Source organism: Manacus candei, unplaced genomic scaffold (genome assembly GCF_025592945.1).
Source record: "Manacus candei isolate 608988 ecotype Guabito, Panama unplaced genomic scaffold, ASM2559294v1 h1tg000003l, whole genome shotgun sequence".
Taxonomy (NCBI): Eukaryota; Metazoa; Chordata; class Aves; order Passeriformes; family Pipridae; genus Manacus; species Manacus candei.
In genome coordinates this window covers 15652873-15678701 of record NW_026138051.1, presented here as the reverse complement: position 1 = coordinate 15678701, position 25829 = coordinate 15652873, and the positions used below count along the sequence as shown (strand labels likewise).

Here is a 25829-nt window from a genome sequence, read left to right as displayed (position 1 = left end):
TTTTTATCATTTCAAGGAGACTGGAAGTACCTTGCTAAGGTGTTTTGCAATTTCACTTGAAAACTGAATTCTTCCACTCACACAGGGCAGTGTTGTGCTTCACACATCTCATGGCTCAATTCAGCTTTCCCTGGATGAATTACTGGATAATGTGATGATGGCAGAACCTGGCCAACCTTTCAAAGGGGTTGTGTGACCTTTCCCAAGGCTCCCCAGTGCACACCAAGAGTGTCCATAGAGGAGTAAGTGGCTGTGCCATGAGTTTTTCCACGTCAGCTGCCTACACAGTAACTCCCCTGGACACATATGTCATCCTGATATTCTGAACTGCCATGGAATGTGCAAATGCTCCTCTGACAGAAAGCTTCATGTTCTACCAAGATTTTAACATTTCTTCAAGGTTTCCTCTCAACACTGAATGTGGGTTCAATCCAGACAAGGATCCCTCAAGTCCAAATCTGAGAGCTTACTGACTTTTTCCTTGCAAACATGAAGACTATACCAAAGAAATATCCCAAAAATATACCCTCCAAAAGGCGAGAGTTTAATAAAAGTCTCTTCTGCTTTGAGACTTGAATGTAAGTCAGTATTGACATCAAATGAGGGAAAGCAGAATCAAAATTTTCAGATTTCTGGAAAATAAAAATGTGAATAAAAATCGACAGAATTTAGACATCTACAACCCAATTTCAAAACTCAATAACTGATGGAATTGATGGCTCCTCACTTTAAAAATAAAGATTTAAATTCTCTTCACATTTTAAGGAAATGAAAATTGAAGGAGGCAGTCTATATAGCTAGCCATGCTGATTTCCACCAATTTTCTGTTGCAAAATTCAGTTTACATGTGAAGCTTTAGAATAAAAATTTGTAGAAAGATTCCTCATCTCACTAGGCTTTTTGGTGCGATTTTAGGAATAAATAAACAAACTACAAGCTCCAGTAAGATTTTCTAGTCCATTTTTGTGTCTGATAACTTTAAACTAAGGTATCTGGCATCCTGAGCTTGACCAGTGCTGATTTACTTTTTTGATTTATGCTTTGCAGAAAGCAGGGATGAAATTCAAGGCTATATTTACCTTTGTCACCTGCCTATGTTAATCTAGAAGACATTTTAAGTAAACAGATATAAAAGGTCAGAGGTACACACAGTTTTCTATCACATTTCTAATACAATCACCTTAGCTCCTGAGAAAAAGCCACACTAATTTACAGAGCACACCAACACTACAGCCCTCCCCTGGGAAGCAAGGGAAAAGTGGTGTCATATTCTCATGGAGAAATTAAGTCACAGTGATGATGTTAAAACCTTTACAGCCCAATATTCCAAAGACCAAAACTAGCTGGATAAATTTTTACATCAGTATATCCTCGTGGAACATACTTCCAACCATACTGGAAACATGCAATAAAAAATAAGTGGAAGTTCCCTTCTGGCATCATCTTTTTTCAGCATTTTCCAATCAAAGTATCTCCACTGTTTGTTCCCAAATTGCCACTGGTTTTTCGTTCAGTATTATAGGATTATTTAAAAGTGTAAATTAAAATGACATTAAAGTTAAAATTAGTTAGGCTCAAGGAATAGTAAGGTAAAAATTTCTGGAGTGATATTTGAAACAAATATATTTAAAGACTGGGGAGTTCCCTGCAATCCCAAGTACCCCACAGTGGTAGAGGCAGGCACAACACGTTCTTGAGGCCACGTGTTGTTCAGCAAGGAGAAAGCAGAGGCCTCAGGAAATGGTCCTTGGCAAAGGCCTTGTTTAATGTAGATGCTGAAGGAAGTTCAACGGAAAACATTTATCAGAAAATTCCGTCCAGAGAGGAGATGTGCTGTTTTAGGGAAAAATGCAAATATTACTCAGCACACCAAGGGCAAAGGAAATAGGAAATGGGCTAGAGAGTTCTCTGAAATAATCTGTCACTGAAATGTGAGAAAACAGACTCGTGTGTTGGCTTTTCTTTTATTTTAAAGCCTTCCACAAGTCAAGATCTGTTTGCAGCATTGTGCCATTATCTGAAAGCTGGCTACTTCCAATCCAAACTTCTTAAAGGTAGGATAAAAAGCTTAATTCTGTTCTTATCTTGACCTATCATTTGCATGTTTATTATTTGAGCCTTTGGAATAACTCATAGGAAAACCATGAGCTTATCACGGAAACAATACATCTCAGAAATGTTGTAGCAGTTGACTTTAGGGCTTTTTAGAGCCTGTAGAAAAATACCAGTGATTCAGCCAAAATTTTGGAGGAGTCTCAGAAGGACAGAGTCCACCTCTGTGGAGGGTGTCACCTCTGAGCCTGCCAGAGTTTGGACAAGGGGTGGAGCAGAGCTTTTGGAAACCTACTGCTCATATGCAACACTGAACTTGTATGGGGGAATAAAAAGAGATTGTGCTTTGAACATCGCATTTTTAACCTCGAAATACTTGGCTATACAGGTAACTAATCACAAGAATATCTTCATTACATGTCATAAAGCTACTTATATGAGTGAAAAATAGACGCTTATTGACATTTAACTACTGATATTTTTATCATAATAATATATGTCAAATGAATAGAACAGTAAGTCCTTATACAGGGGAATATACTAACAATCCTTCCTTCAGCCATATCTTATATCCTTCACATTGATTAAAACAAAAAGTTTTCTCAAAGTTAAAAATGAACATTAGAAATCATAACTGCTGCAATTAGTGTTGCATTATCCTTTGCACTCTGGCACCTTTGAGTTCTTATTCAATCAAATATTACTGAAACTGAAGTAATACCCTCAGTTTGAGAGATGCTTTCCAGGCTTGTCTGAAAACACAGTGGGAAAGAGAGAGAAGTTCATTATATGGACTATTCACACTGTTTAATTCCAGATACCAGTATTATGAAACAATACTCTCTAGATGCTTCAACAGAAAAGAAAGGCTCCTCCAGAGGGTGATTTGGGACAACCAAATTAGAGCCATAGTTCTGATTGCATTCAGAGGGCTCGTGGTACCAAAGTGACTGTGTCCTACGAGAGCTGGTGAAGAGAGTATATAAAAAAATTTCAAGCCAGGAAGAAGCAATACACAAGGAAAATAATCAGCATGATTGCAATCTTGCTCTCAGTTGGGTGCTTGTCTTTGTCTACCTGCCCTCCTGTCTCCATTGTTCTCTCTCCATATCTTTCCCCTCACGCTACTTTCTGGTTTAAACTACAGCACCATGTGTTCCTCACCATTTCCTTAATTTATAATGTAGATAAATAAATGACTTCACCAAGAGGATTCATCTAGATAGTGTACTCACATGCCTAAATGCTTACAACATTTCTGAAGTAGGCTTTAATTTATTGTGAGCAGAGGAAGTGGATCTTTACAAAGCGTCTCCTCACTGAGGAAAAAACAGTTTAAAAGTATCTCATTCAAAAAGTTTGATAACAACAAGAGTGGTAAAGTGACCACGGCTGATGCAGATAAATGTGATAGTAAAACAGTGAGAATGCAACAGAATTGTGGAGCAGGACACAAGTACAGAAGAAATTTCAACTGGGTTTAGTTGAAAGAGAAAAGACATTACATGAATTCGTTGCAAGATGTGATCACATCAGAAAGCATTAAAGATGTTCTCGGTAGGTTTGGTCTTATTTCTGTAATTCATTGTGCTCCACTTTGCAATACTGGGAGGAGTTCCCTGAGCTGGATCCCTGGGCATGCACTGATCCTGTTTGGATACTCTGCAGAGGGCTTGGCATCCTGGCTCCAGGACACACATCCTGGAGGCACCTCAAAAGCAGAATTGAGAGCCCTGAACCTGCCCACTGCACATACTGGAGACTGACTGAACTACCATAGTTCCAGCTTGTTTTCCAACAGCTCCTTTGAAAGGAAACCTGAGTGCACAGTGGAGCAGGACACCTCACAGTTTCCTGCCATAGGGAAGCAGGATGCCTGGAGAGCAGAGTGGTGAGAGACAGCCCCAGGGGCTGCTCCAAAGCCTGGATTCAGCCTCTGGTGCCAACATGTATCACAGCTCTGCTGTGAATGAAAAGGATGAATGAAAAGGATGCTGAAGTAATTGTTATACTGTGCTTTTTATTTTTATTAGATAAGTCAAATGGCTTGGCAGGGAGGAAGGAGTTAAAACAGGGAGAAGCTTTATACATGTAGAGAACAATCCAGTTACTTCCGACTTTCATGACTTTTATATATAATTAGATAGTTCTATGCTTTTTTTAAGCACTGGGTATCCTACAGCTATGTAGGTAGTGATGACAGCTGACTAAACATGTGAAGTGAGAGATCAGATTCAGATGATTTCTTTAGGAGGGTTCATTTTGAAAACCTCCACCACCTTGCTGGTAGCATAAATAAAAAGCACTAATCTTACCTAATTCCCTTACGCAGGAGAGCTGACCCCCTTTGGATCAGGTTTGGAGGATAAGTTTGGGAATATCACAGTGATGAGGAAGTTTTTAATCCTCCTCCTCTTCCTGTAAATATTGCATGAATATCCAGAAGGTTGGGGTTTGATTGTAAGAACCACCAGTCTGGGTATTTTATTTGTTTTCAAACAGTTCATGATTTCTACTTATCATTATTGGTAGATATATTGTGCCACCTACTGAAAAACAGCCAATATATTTATTGCATTTTAGTCCTAGAATTAAGAGATTTAACTGTTTTTGTTAAAATCTGACCAATTTCAGGCTGCAACAAGAACATATTGCCTTTACTCACACTTAAAGTTTACTGTCAAAAAACTACCAAACAAAAAATACTCCTCAGAAAATACTCAGCACAAAGCAAGATAATGCATCATTTTAAGTATGATTTTTGCAAACACCATGTCTGCTAAGTATTCTGTACTCACAGAGTATGCTCTGAGGCAGGGAAACAGGAACTAAGTGTCTAACTCCTGGGGAATTGTCCAGTTTCCATTTGGAAATTGCTTCTTAACACAGTTACAGGTGTGCAGAATAAGGTTGCTTAACACTCTGCCTCTTCTGCTGAGACATAATTGATTTAAAGCTATATGGGGTCAAGTATACTCTCTGTAAATATGGAAGATAAAAATAGGTAGTGAGACCACAATGTGTGAAACAACTGAATCCACAGATGTCCATTTTAGAGAACAAAATCCAGCTTACTCCTGGGGCACAGAAAAGGTGACTTATCTCTATATAACACACACATATATGATATATAGCTATTATAAATTTATATATTATTATAGAAGTTTAGCAGTTTGGCCACAAAACATACCAGGATAAATTAATACTTGCTATGTGTTCAGCAGCTATATTCAAAAGGGTGATGCAACAGGTCTTCAGAGGCAGGATTTAATTATTTGATTACAATATCAAGAAATAAAATTGCATAGTCTGAAGTGTGCAACATTTGAACATTTTGCTCAGAAAAAGAACAGGACTGTCTACTTCTCTTTTTTTTTTAACAAAATATGAAGTTCTTATATAAAATCTTGTTTACTACATGCTGGATAATTAGATTGTCAAATAATAACACAGTGTCAGTTCTGTTCCATTAGCTAGCTGAAGATACTATAAATTACATGGAAAATGTCCAAGGAATAATAATATCAAGAAACACCACCCCTTGAAGGAGTTTTGGTGGTTTTTTTTTCTCACTCTCTCCACTGCATATCCTGTGTAGAGAATTTTTAGACAGAAAGGCCCCCAAATTTAGCCCACAGACTGGAGTGTAAACACCCAGGAGGGGAAATCAGCTCCATCAAAGTCTGTATGTCATATCATATTTACAACCAGATCCAAGTGGATGATGGCTGGTATAACATGATCTAGATGAGGCTCAGTGAACAAGGTCAATGGGATGGAAGAACTGGCACCTCTCTCCCTTCTCTCTTCCCAAAGCACATGGGCACACATCTGGCAGAGCAGCAGAGTCTGGTTGGTGCTGTCATTTTTCCCTGTATGCAAATGCAACATAGCACCTTCTCTGAGTGTACACCACAAATAACTGTGCTATAAATAACCTGCAAATATATGCAGCAAATAAAAAGTCAGCATCTTAAGGCAGCCGTCTGCTTAGTGTTGGTGAAACTCTAGGAATTCTTATGCTCTGAACTGAGCAGTGGGCTGATTTTACTCTGCAACTCAATTTAAAGTTGACTGGATCAATACAAATAAAAAAAGTAAATAAAGCATGATTAAAGATTACAGAATCTTTAAGGCTCTTTTCAAACTTTACTGTCAAACAATAACAATATTCATAAATGAGTGGATTCAAAAGTCACTGAAAAAGGGATAAACTCCTTTAACTGCAGCAATTCTGCAGGTCCTGTCTCTTGGGGCAAAGTTGGATTGTCACAGTCTATTCCATGGATCTTTGCAATTACACGTGTAACAATTTGGAATTACAGAATAATTCAGTCTGGGAATGTCCTCTGGAGGTCTTAGTCCATCAAGGTTTGTATATCTGATCCAGACACATACCTGCAGAGTCTGGTTTATCAACAGTAGAGAAAATAGCTAGACAATATCACAATTTGGATGTAGGCTGACAAGACTGACAAATTTCTACCAGAGGGAAATGTTCTCCCTGTTCTTTGAACTACCACAGGTCATACATTTAGGAGAGGAAAACAGTCTGTGATTCACAGGTAACCTGGTACATGAGGATTCAGTGTGGATTTACTGTCTGAAATGGTTTGGTACAAAGGACCACCAACACCTCCCAACCCCAGTAAAATCCAAAGAGAAAACCCAACTGCAATGCAGACAATAGTTCAACTTTCAGTTTGAGGGATTTAAGCATCTTAACTTTATAAAAATGTCTTTTTTAAAAAAATCAGATACTAAAAACTGTAATTATAATCCAATTCTCTCTTTCGGTTCCAGTTTTTGCTTTTTTTCTCTGTGCCTACTGTTCACGCTGTCAACACTTCTCTGATTCATTTTGGTGTCTGAGAACCCTCAGAATTACAAAATAAATGTACTGTATCAAAAAGCCTGAGACATGAAAACTTGTATAACAGCTTGTATTACACTCCATCAAAATGTAAAAGAACATGTGACACCGTTATCAGCTTGTGAGAGCTGATATCACACACAGTGAGTCTCTAGAGATACCAGGAGCATATTGAAGCTACTCATGTAATCCAGCAAGTAAACTCTATGCTGTAGGTCATAAAGCAGGGAGCAGTGATAGGCAGAGATAATGGTGTAGAGCAGACAAGATAACCCATAGCAGATAAATAATCTGGGATGGCTATAAGAACTTTTGCCCCTTTGAGGATGTACCCTACAAGTCATTTGAAATAGTTTAGATCCTGTCTTACTTTCTATTATTGCTTTGGAAAACATAATGAAAAAGTATCTTAGAATATTAGAAATTTTTCCCTATGCCACTTTTGAATGTTGACTTAATCCACCTATCAGTAAGTCATCAAAGTGCTTTTTCATTTTATCTACATGACTGTTCAGTGGGACTTGGGCTAAACACACTCGAATGCTTTGTGGGGTAAAAGTCACAATGATAAACCTATTTATTTCTTTTTCCCTAACCAGTTAAACTATTTCCTTTTTCTCAGCATTTCACTAACTGTTCTTCATTCAGACTTTACAAAAATTCTTTCCATTCCACCGGCTCAGGACCTTGTCATCCCAAATCCCTGAGGGCATCCCTTCCCTCAACACTCCTGGCTGTCACACCTTTCAATTTGCTGCCTTTCTCTGTTTACCTGCCTCACTCTCTTTATAGGTCCTGCAAAATCTTTCCTCCTTTCCAGCTGCCCCTCAGTGAGAACAAGCAGCTTGCAGAGGCGTAGAGAGCCAGGACAGAAAGTCCATGTTTTCTGCTCACTTCACAGTTTTACAAACTCCTGGCCACAGTAAAGCCTTTGATGTGAGTGAAGGGAATGGAGATGATGAGAGTGGTTTGCAATGTGACAGTAAGGTTGAGCAGAGGGAGAAATACAGAAGCAGGAATTCTTACATAACCCTAGAAAAAGTCTGGAGGCTTTTTCTGAAACATGGTTTGAGTAGTTTTTCAGAAATTCTGTTCTTTGCTGACAGCAATATTTGTACCATTTGGAGCACAGCATTTATTATTCATCTTTTACTCAGTTATTCTGAGTTAGTTATTATCATTATGAGTTATTCTAAGTTATTCATATGTGGTTGTTTATACATCTTCTATGGATTAGAGTCTTTCACTAAATGTTAATTAAGAATTTGAATATATCACTTAGTTTCCTAAGCAGATATCCAGTACAAAACCTCTATTAAAGAAAGAAAAAGCTTTTTAAGAATAGCAGATCAAAGCTGCCTGAAAAAAGGATGGTGTCTTGTAAGAGAACTAGGATTGCTTTCCAAAGGCCAGTCTTAATCCTTTCATATAATATTCATAGATAGAAGTAAACTCAGGTCATGCTTCAAAGAAGTTATTTCAGCAATTAAGTTATGAAGTCTAACTTGAGTATTTGTCTAAAAATAGTAAACACGTGACCGCAAAAGTCTTAAAACCGAATTCCTTTAAATCCTAACGCATTTTGGAGTATTATTTGAGACGGTCAGAAAAAAAGGGCCATGAAAATTAATTTGGTATTACTGACATAATTTGATGACAGGTATTTTTAAATATGCCAACTTGAAATAATTAATTTTTGAACATGCTTTTAATGTACTAGAAAAGCTGTACACAAAGTGAGATCTCTTACTATGCACAGGGCAAGAGCTCATTTATTTAGTCACAAAGACTTATGCAAAAGGACAGAACTGGGACTGGGCAGAACTGGTAGAATTGGAAAACATAGGAAATGAAACCACTATCTCTCTACATTTCCATTCCTAGTAACAAAAACTCTCCTCCTAGAAGTGAGATCAAATACATAAGTCATGTTATAATGTAACCTACTAAAGTCACTAAATGCTTTAACAGCAAGTTAGGAACAATTATCCTTGGCTCTTGGATACTTATTCTCATCCCAGAATTGTTTTGTTAAGCTATTAGCTCTATGTGTTCAAAGTCAAATAAAAATTACAGCAATTAAAGAATGAGGAAAATATAGTTGTCTTTCCTTATTCACCAAAAGACAGAAGTAGAAGGAGTCTCTTTTATATGAAATTTACTTCCTTGTTATAATTTAGTGTTTAGAAGCATCTTCATAAAGAAGATTTAAGTCTCATGTTACTTAAATAGATACTGAAAATTATTTTCCTGGTATCTCTTGCTGAATTGCTGAAAGAGAATTAGCTTCCAAGGGGAATCAAACAGTTGGGGGCCTTATTTTAAAATCCAAGAAATAAGAAGTCAGTCATTTAAGGAACCATTTTCTCTCCATGTAAACATCTCAGTGATACTTCTTTCAAATCTATTTTGTTTGAAGAAGTATTTCCTAGATAAGAAATAATTACACATCTTTCATCTGTTTGGTTCATCTGCTCCCACAGTTAATTTCTCCTTCAGCATTTTAATTGACTGCCAGTGCTGTTCCTGCTGTGGGGAAGCGTTATGTCACAATAGATTTATAAATGTTATAACTATATTTTAAGAGGGGCCAATAGGTTTGTTGGTATTATTAAGTTGTAAAAGGAAAAAAAATTAGTTTATATTCAAAGAGATCTGCTCACTTCAGAAAGCTCATTGTTGAGAACCAATCTCTTTTAATGTCTTTGTGACACACAGCGCAGGCCCGGGAAAGCCACGGTTAGGAAACCATTACCATGTGTCCCAAGGTGCACCTCATCCCGTTCCTGCCCTGCTCGGAGAGTTCATTACCATCCCCCAGAATTAATGTGCTCTGTTCTGCTGAGCTCACAGCACAGTGTGCTGCACACAAAGCTCTGTGAGCAGCTCATGGCTGAGCTCATAAATCCAGCCCTTGAGCCGCTCCGCTGTTCGCGGTGCAAACACAACCCCACTGTGCCCTCGCCCTTGCTTTGGCATCCATGCAACAATAACTTAACCTCGTCCTGCACCTTGGAGATCCCTTTTCCCTAAAATCTCCTCCTGCCTGTCTCTAAGCTGACAGGGTTTCTGTGCCTCCTCCAACCTGGCCTGGTTTTCAGCCAAAGCTGTGCTTCGGTGGCCCTTTGAGGTGTTTCTTACACTTTCCCTCGAAGGCTCCACGGCAGCTTCCTGATGGCTCGTTTGGAACAATTTTCTGCTTCCTCCAATTTTGTCTCAGCAGCTTTGTAGATTTATTTCTGAACTGATTGTATTGCTGTATACAGATGCTTCAAACAAGAACGTTTCATTAGATAGATTTGCTTTCCCCCAAATCTTACACAACAAACATCACAGTGTTGGAAGTACAAACCTGGTAACAATTTCTCTACAATGTACTGTGCACTACACACCTTTGAACTTGGAATGATTAACCTAAACCATGTGAAAATAGACTGCTATTTCCTTCTTGTCAGAGATAAGTAATTTTTGGAATATAATGTAATAACTTGGGGAAAAATAGTTTTTAAAATGCAATATTTATCTATTTTACTTACTATCTATTTAATTACTTCTAGAAACTTAGACAAGCTTTTGTAGTTGTTCCAAAGGCATGAATACAAATACTAACAGCTAGATTATATTTTTTTGTTTTTAAAAATTCTTCAAGTTGATCTCGCAGTGTTTCCTATGTAGACAGCCACATAATCCTCAAGAAACTGTGTTTATAAATCAGAGTACAGTTATTAAGATGAGGCATCTGCAGGTTATTGTTTTGAAACGCACAGTAGAGTTAAAATCTGTTTGTCACTGGAGTGAAGCCAAGAGAACAGTTTGCCTCCTTGTTGCAAATACTAACAAATAAGTGCAGAGATCTAATTGTTCTTTATAATTTTATCTCTGTTTTATCCATATGAATATGAAATGTCCACCTCTGGTCTTCTGCTTAGGGACTTCTGGGGAATGACACACTTTCCTCCTTAAATACTTAAGACTTTGTGAAGTATTTCAGTACTACAAATACTGCAGAGGGATCCTTATGAGAATCAGATGAAACCCCAGGACTGTTCAGTTATTACATCCCCATCCCCTTCTGTCCCCTATTTCATCCAATTCCCACACCAGGAGGTGACCAGTGGAGCTCCAGGAGCCTCCAGTTCAAGAGATCCTTAAATAGAAAGGCCTTTGTTGCCACATAAAGACCAAAGGAAAGATAGTTTCAGGAGTTGTAGGATTTCCTAGAAAGTAACCTGTTTGGGGACAGAGAAACTGACATTTTCTTCTGATTTCTACCTCGAAGTCATTTAGGAATATTTTGGTATGGGAAGAGGCCTGGCAATGGACCCAGCAAAACCTCCCCTTCATCATGATGAATTTGGTGGGCTAAAAAAATGCCAGCCTGTAAGCCCACAAGATGAACGCCCACAGAAAGATGGAATAAAAACTGTTTCTGAGAGAACAAAGGAACTGTTCATCAGACCATGTTTTTGCCACCTCTCCATTTTGGTCTGAAAAAAACCAAAAGCTCTCTTTTTGTGAAGAGAATGTGAATGGGAAAGTGCATGACAAGCCCAACAATGAGTCCTATGAGCACAGGACTGATGAAAGCAAGAATGAGAATTGATTCTGATTGGAAATTCTAAGCATTTATTGAATGAGGTCCACACAAAAATTTTCCATTTGAAAATACAAGTCTTGCAGGCCACAAAACTTATTCCCTTCTAAAGAACCAGTTAATAGTGATAGTACCTAGGATTATCATCCTGAAATCAGTTGAAATTGGATCTCTGTACACCATAGAACAAATTAATGGTTTGCAACAGCAAAGTTACTTCTAAATCCCTTTCTTAATTTGCATAAAGAAATTAATATTCTGAGAGAATGTTCTCTGGTATATTGGTGGGAATGTAATTAATGAAATCAATTCAGTGTTTACATCAGTATTTGTTTTGATAAACAACTGAAGACTATTTTTTGAAATAAATTGGTATTTGTTTTTTTATGGATGGCATGAGTTGGCCTAAAAGCTTGATTATCATTCAGGATTTTAATTACAGCCATAGCAACAAACGCTTGCAAATTCATTCAAGCTGTCAAGTTTTTTTAGCTTCCCTAAAGTCACTCTTCACTCACTATAGGGAATATATTTTTAAAGGTATTTATTTGTTAAACAGCAATTCACCCTATAGTGGAGGACATTCATCAAGAAGATCAATAAAATTGCAGCCCTAAGGGGTTTGACCAAGGCCAACTAGCAGATCAACTACAGGTGATGCTCAGAACCTAAACTGAAAATTAAATTTAACTTAAAAAAACCTCTCAGAGTGAAAATAGTGCCTTTAAAGTCCCATCTACTTTTAGCTCCATGGGGGACCAATGGCTTTCTACTCCTGAAAAGCAACGAAAGGGTCTCATTTTCTTAGGCAAATCCACACAGAACATGTCACAGTCATGGACTGTTTTCAGTCCTTTAAATGTCTTTCTTTTTTTGGCATCCATGATGATAATAATTTTCATTACTGTTTGTTCAGTATTAAAAACTGTTGAAGTTCAATAATCTCTACTAAAATACATTCATAAATAATTTTCAACCTGTTGATACATTTTAGCTGTGCTTACAGCATTAATCTTTGAACTCAGCTGAAAGGCATATAAAATAGCAGGAATTCTTGCCTTAGTACTCCAAGCTATTCTGTTTGCCATCCTTCTATTTCATTTGGTTTTGTTGGCTGGAACAATGTCAGTATAACTGGGAAATTATTTATAAAGGCTATTTCTGAAGTCAAGGAGGGAAGGGTTTAAAAAAATAAAGAAACCTCTGATATTTCCTTTGCTATGTTGTGTGGGGTTTTTTAACATATATTTCTTGCTTTAGGATGTATTATTGAGGCTGTGCATAGATCTTTATGCTCAATCTAATTACTTTTTCTGTCAGTGTGCATTTACAAAATGTAAATGGCTTACACCCAGGGACCTGAGAACTACAAGGTCCATTTTTTTAAAACAAGAATTCAACATGTGTTTGGGGTTTTTTTTTGGTTGTTAAATGAATAGCTCTACGCAGAGAAATCTGCTGCGAGTTCCTCTTTTCACTCCATAAATTCAGTCTGAAACGAGATAGAAATGTAAGACTTGCTCATTTACTTGTATTCTTACACTCTTTTTCATTTGTCTTACACTGCTTTAGAGTTCTTGTATTCAAGTCTACCTTCAGAGCAAGGACTGCCAGTGGGAGAACATGAGGGTGATCACTGGGGGGAGACCAAAGATTTCTTCCCACACTGACCAAAGGTTGGAAAGCTTGGAAAAGCAAAGCAAGTACACAGCTGAACATCCCCAGAACTACTTAGAGATTTAATCTTTTTTGGTGGGGGCTAATTTTTAAATTTTTGTGAGACTGTAATCCTAACCCATGATTGTGCTCCTGAGCAGTTACTCACAACTCAGAGCCCATCGTTCCATCACTGCATAATTTGACATTTCTCTGTATTGAATCTCACAGGCCATTTTGCTGCCCAGTTACTGGGCTTGGCTGATTTTCTGCTCAAATCTCCACTGCCAGGCCCTGACTCTGTTATCCCGCTGCTCAGCATCATCAGGAAATGTTACCAACTTATAATTCAGTCCTTTACCAGATTGTTATGAATATGCTGGACACAAAGTTCTGAGCACGCAGCCTCATGTAACTCCACTAATGATTTCCCTCAAGGTTAAAGATGACCTTGCATTCCTACCTCTGGTTTCTCACTTTAGCCAGTTATTTATCCATTTATGTACCTTCCTTCTCATCACATGTCACAAGAGGATATGCAGACCAGGAAACATCCAGATGAGGCACTTGGGAACAAACAGCAGGAGCTGAAAACACAGGGATTCAATAATTATTGGTGCTTGTATGCATGCTTAATGTAAGGATAAAATGAGTAATCAGTCAGAAACTGTGCTGCATGACAGATCAGAGCAGATAAGAAAACATGGGAAATGAGGCTCCTCTGGTTAGAGATGGAAGATAAGACTTTCAATGCTGTTCATCAGTCACATTATAATTTTTCTCACCTCAGATGCAACGTCAGATTAATGTATTTCCAAAGCAAATGTAATCTTGAATCAGGTCCTGCTGCTTTGTAAAGCCTACCTAGGCCTTTCCTTGAAAAATATTCTGGAAAAAACCTGCCACATTTCACCATTTGCCACATTTGTTTTGATGATACCTAATTCTGGCATCCAGATACCTGTCAAAACTACCAAAAGGGAGTAGTTTTCAGTGCTAGGATGCCCCATATAGGACAAAAGGTTGTATTAGCTCAGTACCAAGTGATTTTGGGAGCCTCTTAGAACAACAAAACAGCCAAATTCAACTAGAATTGTTTTTTTGTGGGCTCTTAGAAAGCTGAGTTGTTCCACTTCCTAACCACAGGGTTAATGTTCATTATTTCTTTTCCAGCTTTGTCCCTTATTCTCTACTGCCATTTCCATGAGTAGCCAACAGCAAGGTTTTTCTCCCTTTATTAGACGTCTCTCCTAAAAATCAATATCCATTTCTATTGAGAAGTTTGTTTTGGAGAAGTCAATACCATTTGCATTTTTACTCCAAATGGCATTATTTGTATTTACAAATGTCAAAACTTCTACAAGGAATCCCTGCTCTATAATTAGATAATTTCTAGGATGTCAGTACTCATTAGTGCTTCAGCAAAGACAGACTGCTCCAGCTATCACAGTTCCAAGTGATAATGCTTTTGCAAGTATTTCATTATCCAAACAGTTTCCTTTGGTCATAGGAACTACTGATCTAGAAACATATTTACATATCACCTCCTGTTAATGTTCTCTGGCTTGGAGGCATTTGAGCAAACTTGTTCAAATCAAACATGTAAATAAGAACTCAGGACAGCCTTATTCTCAGTTTGCCCTTCGACTTCCATGTGGCCAGGGTTAGATTTTAATAGCTGAATTTTAAAGAAAGTCAGAGCTCTTAGCTTTAAGATGAAACTGTTCCTGCTGAAATAAATATGAGACCTGCTTCTTCTAGTTACAACCAGTATTTAATTTTTGTACCTTTCAGTCAGTTCTCACACTATCATGTGTGCAAATGAAATGCAGCTTACACATGGAATTGATTTAACATGAAATTCTCATCAAGTAAGAAGTTAACTTTAGTCAGACTTCAGAAGAGAGCCCTTGCTAGAAGTGCTAAGATAGCAGGTTGAACACTTGCTCTGAAGTACATGAGTTTTCACTCAAAGTGCTATTTTCTCACATATCTGAAACTCAGGATTCTCTACCACACCAAGAGATGTCTGACATGATTCTACCCAAATCCTGCTATAACACTATGAACCCCATTTGTAATCTTTTCATTTTAATTTAAAACATGTTCCTGAAGAAAAACCCTCCCTTTTATCACGCTGGCTTTGCTGTGACTCTGATGTTTCTCTCCTCATTTCTTATTTGAATTGAATAGCCTACAGGTGCATCATAATGAACAGGAGCTCCATGCAATCTATCTCCAGGCTTTCCGACAAGGTGACACTGAAAGACTTTAATTTTAAGTTGTATAAAATTGTCCTCCTTACTGAGCTCCTAGGTTCGTGTTTTGACAGCTTATTTAACAGGCTGTGCTGACTTCACAGGCGGTTTTATCTTTGGCCAGAAAGAGACAACCAGAAGGAAGGAAAGGACTGAAATAATGGTATAACAAATAGTAAAGGTTCATATACTATAAGAAAAAAAAGGAAAAAAAAGCTATTTTCTGATAAAAGATAAATAATTTCATGTTTATGCTTCAGTTTCCCTTCTGCAAAAGCTCTGATATTCAATGCAAATTGCTCCACACTCCTGTTATTCTAAGGCAAAGTCTTACAATTTTCCTGTCTAATTAAATAGAAACAGCTCTGTGAGTCATATCCAAGGAGGCATTGCAGTCCTGCTAACACACTCTCACACACGTGTTGGAAAGGCTTTCACTCTAAAATAGCCTTTTATCTGTTCTCACGTGGCCAAAGACCTCACAGCCCTCTCTGTGTTTCTTTTTTGAGGATTCCCCTTTAACCCTCAGTTCAATATTTCAGAGACTTGAAGAGCAACCTCAAACATTTTCTTTCATGGGAACTTTTGTGTTCTGTGTATGAATTAAATGGGAGATGTAAGATTTTGCAGGGAAAAAAAGCCCAGGACTTGAACAGAATAACAACTCCATAGCTAAATTAATCCACTAAGTGTGTTTCCACTGTACAAGCAATATTATTAAAGAAAAACTTGTTAAAAGTCAGGGATAAATATGGAGCTATCTCCAGCAGATAAACAGCACTTGAAGGAGTAGCAGCCAGCAATAGTAAACTAAGCCACCAAATATCAAACTTAAAAGTTCATTCCCATAATTACTCTGCATTATTAAAAAGCTTCGCCCAAAAGTCTAGTATTCAATCAACCTGTGTATTTTGATTTTCGCTCTGGTGATATTTAAAAGTTTATGAGAATTTTCTATAGCCAGGACTTTCAAACAGGGTGGTTTTAATCTGATGGTGGAGTCACCATCCCTGGAAGGATTCAAAAAATGAAGAGATGTGGCACTTCACGTTGTTTAGTGGGCAATGGAGCATTCAGGCAAAGGTTGTACTTGGTGATCTTGGAGGTCTTTTTCAACCTTAATGATTCTATGATTCTAAATGTTCACTAACTATACTCTAAATTAACACAGCAGGATAGAATGCTAGTGAGAAGGCATTTATATGATGTAATATAATGATTTTTTCCATGCTCTATAGCTTAAAACATAACAGATTAAGTAACTGATCAACTTGCAAAGCATCTGTTGACCTTTCTGAGCTAATCAATTCCTTTTCCAAAATAAAAATAGATTTTTTTATAAAACTAAGAGTCTGGGTCTCATACAAGAGGACTGAATCAAAGTTCAACAACATAGCAGGTTCACAGAAAAAAAAAAATCATATCAGATTCCAAAGCTTTACTTCAATTTGCATCTTTTGTGCAATTTCCACTTAAAAAAGCTTGTTCCACTGAACAGAGTCAAGATTTACTCATTAAGTACTTTCAGGTATGAGAAACTTGGGAAATAACTGAGACTATTATGAAAAATTACAATGACATAATATGGGATCTTTCATATTACTGAGCATCAGTGCTCAAATCCCTGAGCAGCCATTGTCATACATCATGCAGGGCTTCTAATGAACTTGTATGCAAATGTTAATTAGAAATTTCTTGGAAGTTTTAGGAACAGGAAGCACTTAGTGAGCTGTGACAAACACTCTGCTAAGCCACTTGTCCTTTTCCCCCATGACTTTCTGACAATATTTATTCTGATGCAGCTACAGGAGGATCCCTGGTATGGATCCATTTGGATCATGCACTGAAGACTGAAGTTCAGACATGACTTGAGCTGTTACACACAGCTATATTGGGCTGTACATGTGGCTGATACACCTTCAAATCATTTTATATAGAGTTCTAAAATATCCATGCCAGTCTAATGAGAAATACCTTTGGCAGTGCCCAGTCCTTTTTCCCATGAAAAAGTAATTTGCAGGAAGCATCATCCACACGACTAAAAAAGTCATTTGCACCAAACTGAGCTCCATAACTTCACTGACACCACAGAGAAAGAAAGCTGAAATGTGCTGGATATGCCCCAACAGGCCCATGCTGACTCAAATATTCCTATTTAATAAAGTTAAATATATTCTTCCAACTCAGATTTTCAAGCATGACCTGACCAATACCTGGTCAATACTTTTCACACACTTCACACAGTTTTGTATAACCTGCCATTTTAACATTTGCCTTGGTAACATCTAATTTATTTAATATACAAGAGAAAGATGTAGCCCCCTGAGTATAAATTATTCACCTCACTGATTTCAGAAAATATAGAAGGTTGATAACTACCAGATCCCAAGTCTTGTCTACAAATAGTTAAGCCTGTGGAAAAGATGTGAAATGCTGCACTACTGACCAAAGCCTGTACCAAGGTCTGCTCACTGTACCCACTATTATTTGTATGCCAACCATTACAGGAGTCTTTTAAAAACAAAGATCACAACTAACCAAAGAGAGTGCAAATCTCAACAAAAAAAATTCATATATTTATATCTCTTGTTCACAAAAGTTTACATTTTAAAAGATGGAGGTGAGAGGCACCTGAGAAAACACTTAGAGTGTCTGTCTGTATGCAGCACATACCATACCTCTGCTCCAATGCTCTGTGTCATGGCAGGAGACCTGGGAAATCTGTCTGCCTGCTGTGTTATCTGGCCTATAGTAGTAATAATAAAGCTTTGCAATTAACACTTGCTCACATTCTGGAAAAAAAAAAATCCCTAAGAAAACCCCCAAATGACAAAAAACCCTCCCCAAAGCCTCCCAAAACTAAGTAATATTTTTGAAGCTATAATGAAAGTTATAATTTCAATTCTAATCACAAAATCACAGACATTTATAGATCACATCTACATCTGGATGCAAAAATATTTAAAAAGAAAGCAATGAAGGCAAAGAAGAACAAAATAGAGGTCCATTAAGTTTCAAAGCGTTGTGTGCCATAAGTTTTGGCATGTTCTCTGCTTTTAAACACATTTTCTCATACAGAGAAACAGAGTTTTGAGTCATTGTAATTTACAGAAACTTAAATTAATGGATCACTGAATGTGTCATTAATGTCTAGCAGGTAACAGAATTACTGGTCCAACCAAAACCAACAGACTTCTTAACAGTTTTAGGAAGTATGAGAAGTTTAAGAAGTACAGCGAGAAATAAGAACAAATTTCAATATTTGTGATTTTAAACAATGGCTGCTTAAGTCTGAAAAAACCTTTAAAATACCACTATATTCTTCCCTCTGCTTACATAGGGCAGATATTCCTTCACAGACACACTTAATTGACTGGAACAATTCTACTTGGCTTCAGTGACTTTATAATTTGTCATAACCAGCTCACGAGCTCTTGAGGAGACAGACTTCTTCCTCACACTGCCAAAACAATCCTATGAAATATGGTTTGGTTTAATTAAAGTATAATTAATGCCTTGAATTTTAATTGCTTCTGCTATGATCTGGAGATGAAAATACTCTTGTGCCAGAATAATACATTTAATATGAAATGGACACATTTAGTATTAATAACCACTCTATATCAACTTCAGTAATGAGTTCCTTTGATTGAACGGGCAGAATCTGGGAAAAAAAATAACACACAAACCTACAGCTTTTCTGCCTGTCAGAATATAGATGTAGTTGTTGAAAATGGAATTTAGTCATTGAAGTGGCTTGCAAAAGTAAAAACTGAAATCTGTTTTTTAAATGCTAAAGGCTATCTATGAGATTTTCTCTTTTATCTTGGAAAAAATACAGTTAACAGGCAAGGAATGTTGAGTGATACATTGACATCAAAATATTTTTGCTGAAAGTACATGTTTTAAATTTTAATTCTGTTCTGAAGGGGTGTAAGAAGGAATAATTTCCTATTGAATTAATTACAGGGTACTTTCTCTTTTGAGTGGTGATCCCCTGTCAGGTCACTTTGAAAAGATTGTGAAAATATTTATTACACAAATTGCTAAGTGCATTGATAATTTGGTTTTAAGGCATCACCAGATGGTTTACCAGAATTTAACAGGTGAAAAAACACTGGAGCCAGGGCAAAACCAAACTAGTTTATTCAGTGCTCACCAATTCACCACTAAGGGTGCTTATTTTTCTTCCTTTCTGAGCTTGTTGACTATTGTTCATTTGGGAAAGAAAACCTGATACGTTTCAAACACAGAAACAGAATCAATTTTATAACAAGCCACAGAAATGAAAGATGCTATGAATAAATAAATAAATAAACAAAATAACCTAAGGTCTCTCAAAAGCATCACAGGTTTGCTGCTGGTGCAGAAAAACTTTCAGTTTACTTTTGCAGCTTTGTGGAGTTTCAGATGCTCATGTTTTTATAAGATGATAAAAGACAGTTTTAACTGGAGTAATTAATTCAGTTTTTATATTAGCTAAATTTTGTGGCTCAAAATTTGAAAATATGGTATTTCTATCAATAAAAATGAGTGTGGAGTATATAAAGGATTTATAACACACATTCTCCTCTGTACTAGATCAATGATCTAAAAAAAGATGTGCTATTGTTTCCACCATCTGCCTTTCTTTCTTCTCCTACCTTTGTTTCCATTTATACCTCCTTGGGATTCCTTCACTTACTCCCAGAGGAGCTCTTAACAATCAGACCTAAAATGAATTCAAACCATGACTATAAACATTAATTCCCCCAGGTTCAGAATGAAATACCAATATATGCCAAAAAATCTTACACATTCAGAAAAACAGAGCTACAAACATATGCAGTAACATATGCCCAAAAATGAACAGTATAGCTATTTTAAATATTGAAATGTTTTTAATTTTTGACAACAGGAAAACAGCTGAACTAGTAGTAAAATCACTAAAAATCTGACAATCTAATTTTCAAATGCTAAATATTAAAATGTATTACAAATGCATCAAATAATAGACCTAAAGTAGCCCAGCAGTAATTGACATTTACCCCGGATTAACTCCTGTCTTTAACAGGAGTTTTCCTGGTAGGTATTGAATAAATGTAAGAATTGCATAAATAATTGAAATATCCTTGGGCATTTGGGTTAAACATGAATTTATTCAAACAACGAAATGCAAATATTACACCCCCACACAATCCTTCTGTCTTAGTGGGCAAGAGGAGAGGAAAGTTTTCCTCAGCCTTTCTCTCCTCTAAAAGCTGTTATTATTGCACCTGAAAATCCTCCCTGTGTCAGAGCTGGCTCAGCCCCTCAGCAGGGAAACAGCAAAATTCCTTTTTGTTACTCCAAAAACGAGGAGCCAGGAATTGCACAGGGAGGGATGGGATGGGATGTGTCAAACTGCCCACGACCAGCAGAATTCAGCACCTCTTTTGTGTGATTCCATGGAATCAGAGGGGGCTGTGTGGAGGACACCCTCTGACACAGGAGCTGGCATTTCAAAGTGTTTTGCTCACCCCCAGTGCAGAGGGAAAGCTCTTTGCTCCGTGGCAATTACTGAGATGTCCTTTACTTTCCATCTGTTCAGCTGTGACTCTCCCAGACCAAACACCACATGCTGTGCCCTGGGTATAAATCCAGAGCTATCCAAACTGCTACAGAATCTGAAAGAGTAAATTTTTAAAAAGGTAAAATACCTGATGGGGTTTATATTGTATTTTACCACACATACATTAAATTTATTATGAAAGCTGCTGAATTTGGCAGGCTTGCATTGGTTCCCATGGGGCAGTAAGTCCATTTATTTTTTCCATGTATTCCTCTATATGATAATCCTCACTAAGACAAAAGACCTCTCCCTCAAGAGAGGCTAAAGGAAGACAAGCTTACAACGGATTGTCGCTTTCTTTTAGATCCCCAGCTGCCCAAAGGAGCAAGAAAAATCCATACATCCAGTTTCCTAACAGGCACAAGCAGAATTTATGAGAGGGTAGTTGGTAGTTGAGCCACCCCAGCTGTGTAGTAAACAGCCCATTTTAAAAGTCATTTGAAAAAAAAGGGAAAAAAACCATAAAGCAAGGCTGATGTGAGAAGTGTGATTTGATTTATACCCTGCCAGCCCTTGGCTTCTCTTTTGGTTGCTTTCTTTAGTGTAAGAAGCCTTACTGGGTCAGCTGGAGATCCCTTGATGTTGGATAAGCAGCTCTGGCTGTTGAGCCCCTCACTCTCAGCGTGGATGTTGCAGGATGGCAGCGTGTCCCTCGGACTGCTGGGATCCCCCAGAGCCTGGCCAAATCCAGAGCAGGAGACTGAGCTTTGAGCAGGCTCAAACCCCAGCAGCCACAGGGGGATTTAATGCCTCTGCTCAGCACTCTTTGAGCACAGCTGAGGTGCAGCTCTATACCTTAGAGGCAAATAAAATTCTATTTTCACACTATTTTCCAGAACACATTAAAAAAAACCAAACCAAAAACCAATAAAATGTTTCTTCCAGTTTTTGTTTTTCCTGAAGAAGGAAGGATCTAAAACTAAGACTACACTAAACACACTTGCTCTTCAATAGCTCAGAGAAAATATTCCAGTTTTGGCAAGGAGTGCTTGTCACTGAGGTTCTCAGCTTCCAAGTAGCAGAAGTAAATTGAGAATGAACTTCAGGTGGAATTCATATTTCATTAGTTTAAAAGTTTTTAGAAGAGTGAAAACCAATGAAATTTCCTATCCCTCCTACTACTGCAATACCTTCACATCAAAAGTCAAGGTTTGTTTGGACTTCTTGTGAACAGCACCTGTAATCAAACAGGAATTCTGACAGTAAATTGTGGTTGGTATCTCCTCTGCTCCAGTCTCAGACACATAACACAGCTCTCTCTCAGCCTTAAGAAGTGATCTTGTAGTAGGGATTGAAAGATAAATTCCCAACACTACTCCTCCACACACAAATCACCCACAAAGTTACTTTAAAATATTGAAATTTATAGATATGGACATATATGAAACATATATTTATATGATTTATATATATATACATTATGTAATATGAAATGTATTAATATTCACATTATATATATCATAAACATATAAATATTTCAGCTTGTCAGATGTAAAATAGACAAGTTCCTGTCATGAGGGATGTAGTATTTTGTTAAACAGATTAACTAAAATATTAACTAGATCATGAGATAAATAACAAAAGAATTTGTGGAAATATGAACCAAACCTTTTTCATTTTATACTACCAAATGGAAAAAAAAAATTAAATAAAATAGTGCATTTTTTTTCTGGCTGCCAGCAAGAAAATGTTATTGGAAGCTTCTATGCTTGTGGCAAATATCGGTCATCATTTATTTGACTGAAACTGTCAGTTTTGCATTATTTGACATGTATTTCTAGTTGGGGCTTATTTTCCAAGCACATTTTGACAAATGTATCACAGTACAAGTATTTCAGTTTAGAAACAGTTTGGGAAGCAGTCAGAGAAATGCAGAGCAGAAAGGTGTTTGGGCTAATTTCACACAGAAGTCTGGAGAGTGGAATGCCAAAACTGAGGCAAATATTTCCCAAGCAATAACAAATACATGGGAAACAGTCCATGAGATTTGGAACCTGAGGATATGAGCCCAAGTCATGCAATTCATTCTATATTTTATGGAGTTTTTTGGTGATCAGCACTGTTTTTATTTGCGAAAAAATGTAAGAATGAACAGATGATGCTGAGGCCTGTAGATATTAAAAATTGGCTGGATTGAGGATGCTTCACTGAAACCAGCTGGCTGATTTTACAAACAGAACTCAGTTACAGTACCAAAGGGGTGGCCAACACACAGCCTTTAAGGCACATGGAACTCAGGGAGCATCTTCCACATCTGCTTGGCACCCTGAGAGACAGATCTGGATGCACTTCCTTAAGGAAGCACTTCCCAGATCAGCACTCTCGATGTAGGAGAAATGAAGATGACAGCATCCTGAATTCAGAGGCTATTCTAGAACAAAATTCATAATCATCCTTCTAACTTAGAATGCCTGTGAACTGCCTTCACTCACCCTAACACATCCAACAGTTTCGTTGAGATGATGAAAACTCACCATCAAGACAGAATGTATTCATTCAGCATTTAAAGGGAAAAGTCTTCCCCTCTCTTTTTTCCAGATAGCTGTTCATATTCTCAAGTCCCAGTCTATTTTTGGAAGGCCCTGCTGAACTGTTTCAGGACAGAACATATAATAACCTCTAAGGTTGCCTTCAGCATTCAACTGTGGATGAACTGGCAGGAGGTTCAGTAACACTGCCTTAGATAATGGGTTGCCGTGGCAACATTCCTGCCTACTGCCAAATTCTGGAGCTCAAGTTTAAAAGCTGATCTCAAACCAAGGTCCTTTTCCAAAAAATCTCTAAGCTCTTATTAAGAAAAGCAAACACACCACCATATTCCTCTCGAAGAAATCCATCCCACATATAAAAGGAGGCAGTCCTTGCTCTGGCATTTACTTCCAGAGCCCTCCTGACCTCAGCATTGGCTCCTCTTATATTAAAATGTTATATTTCCACTATGAATTTGCCTGGCTTAAGATCAAGCATACAATATTTATAGACTTCTGCTCAAACATGTAGAGGATAATAATGCCTTTTCTTAGGCAAGCAGCAGAGTCTAAAAGGCAGTTCTGTTACCGTGGGTTTTCAAATCACCTTTGGTCACTGCCCTGTGAACCTCAGCAGAACTCAAACCAGGATTTTCCCAATAACTAATTGCCAGCTCCCTGGAGGATCTGAAACAGCAGTAGAAATGGTTGCCCTAGTTTTCTGAAATATAGGGCACTGTGAAAAAACTCTAGACCTAACAAACAGGTTTTATTAATACAGAAGGTAACACAGGAATGAGTTAAATTTATAAGAGAGCTTGAATGTCATTCAAAAACTGAAGTGATGGCACAATTCTAGCATTATATTCCAACTGGTAGAGCATTTGAATCTGGGTTTCCAACCCCCAGCTTTAAGTTCTCAAACAGATAAAATATATTTAAACTGCATCACAATGAAAAAACCCAGGAATCTGCAACAACTCACACATCCTGTACAGAGAGAGAATGCCAGGAGATACAGTACATAAGGTTTTTTTTCCCTAAGAATGTCAATCTCTTTCCACTTTGTCTTCAAAAAGGACCTACACTTGGAATCAGCTAAAAATAAGAGATGCAGCTTAACAGTCCCTGGCACTTCAGATAAGAAAGATCTTCAAAACCTCTCTGAGTGATGGACATGCCTATGGATCTTCTCAAAATGTTCTCTGCCAAGCAAATATGTAATTCTCCCTATGTCAAGTAGAATTTCAATACACAGGGTCTGCCTTGCACATCTCACTTTTCCATGCTAGAAATGAAATACTTGTGTTGCACCTTTGCACTGCTCAGCAGCCAGGAAATCCTCCTGCACAGGCCAGAATTGTGTTCTGGTTGTGATAAATGCAATTTAGTCACTACATGAATGGTGAAATCCTAAGAAGCACGAGGAAGATGCCTTTAAGGTTTTCATGTTGTGATGCATAAAGCTTTCTGCAAATGTTTGGGAGATCTGTTTGTTGCAAAAGCAATGTATTGGGGGAAAAAAAAACCCATAAAGCTCATCAAATCTGGCTGGTTCATGCATAAATTGCAATTCAGATTGCCTGACAAAATATTTTAAACAAGTATCTTGATAAAATACCTCATCCAGGTGGTTTACTACACAAATAACATCAGCTAAGAGCAGAATAATTGCTTTGCTTCATCTCTTTCTGCACTAAGTGCGTGCATTATTATTGTATGTACTCTCCTAAAGCAAACTGAATCTCCTTCATCTGCTATTAAAAAGTCTTTTAAACTACTTGAATCATAAACCTTCCTGGCCCCCTGTTGTGCTGTGCTTTACACAGAGGTCTTGTTTGTACTTCCTATCATTATATGTCTGCACATCTGCAAATGTGCTTATTGTGAACAGATTATAGAACACGCTGGAATGGTTGGGGGAAAGTTCATGGATAACATTCCAAACACACAAGCAATACGACAGAAGGCTTTTTAAGACCCATTGTTTGCAGTAATTTAAAGAAATGATTCTGTCTTTAATACCTTTGTAAAATATTTAGGTACTTATAAATCCCAATGACAAAGGAGCGCTCACAGTTTTCACATGTTCCTGCAAGCTATTGAGCATTTAGATTATAGATTTAATTATAGATGAAATAATTAATTATTAGATTTAATTATAGATTTAGATCAGGGATTAAATGTCTTTGGGACAGATTGATGTAAATCCCCCACCCAGGGCATCCCTTTTCCACCTCCATCCTTCTCACAGCTCTGATGGGTTTTCAGGATCTTGGGGGAAGAGTCTGGGCCTGGTTTTGCAGAGGGGCTGAGAGGAGCCCTGGGATGCTCAAAA

The 25829-nt window shown here is 37.5% G+C and overlaps 1 protein-coding gene across 1 annotated transcript in view; it reads left to right on the top strand.

Moving 5' to 3' along the window:
• Positions 1 to 1969: 1969 nt before the first annotated feature.
• KLHL4 (kelch like family member 4) overlaps positions 1970 to 25829 on the top strand; it is a 76058-nt gene continuing 52198 nt past the window's right edge. The window contains exon 1 of the mRNA XM_051786105.1: positions 1970 to 2054. The gene's annotated coding sequence lies outside the window, so the exon portion shown is untranslated. The remainder of the gene's footprint in view (positions 2055 to 25829) is intronic.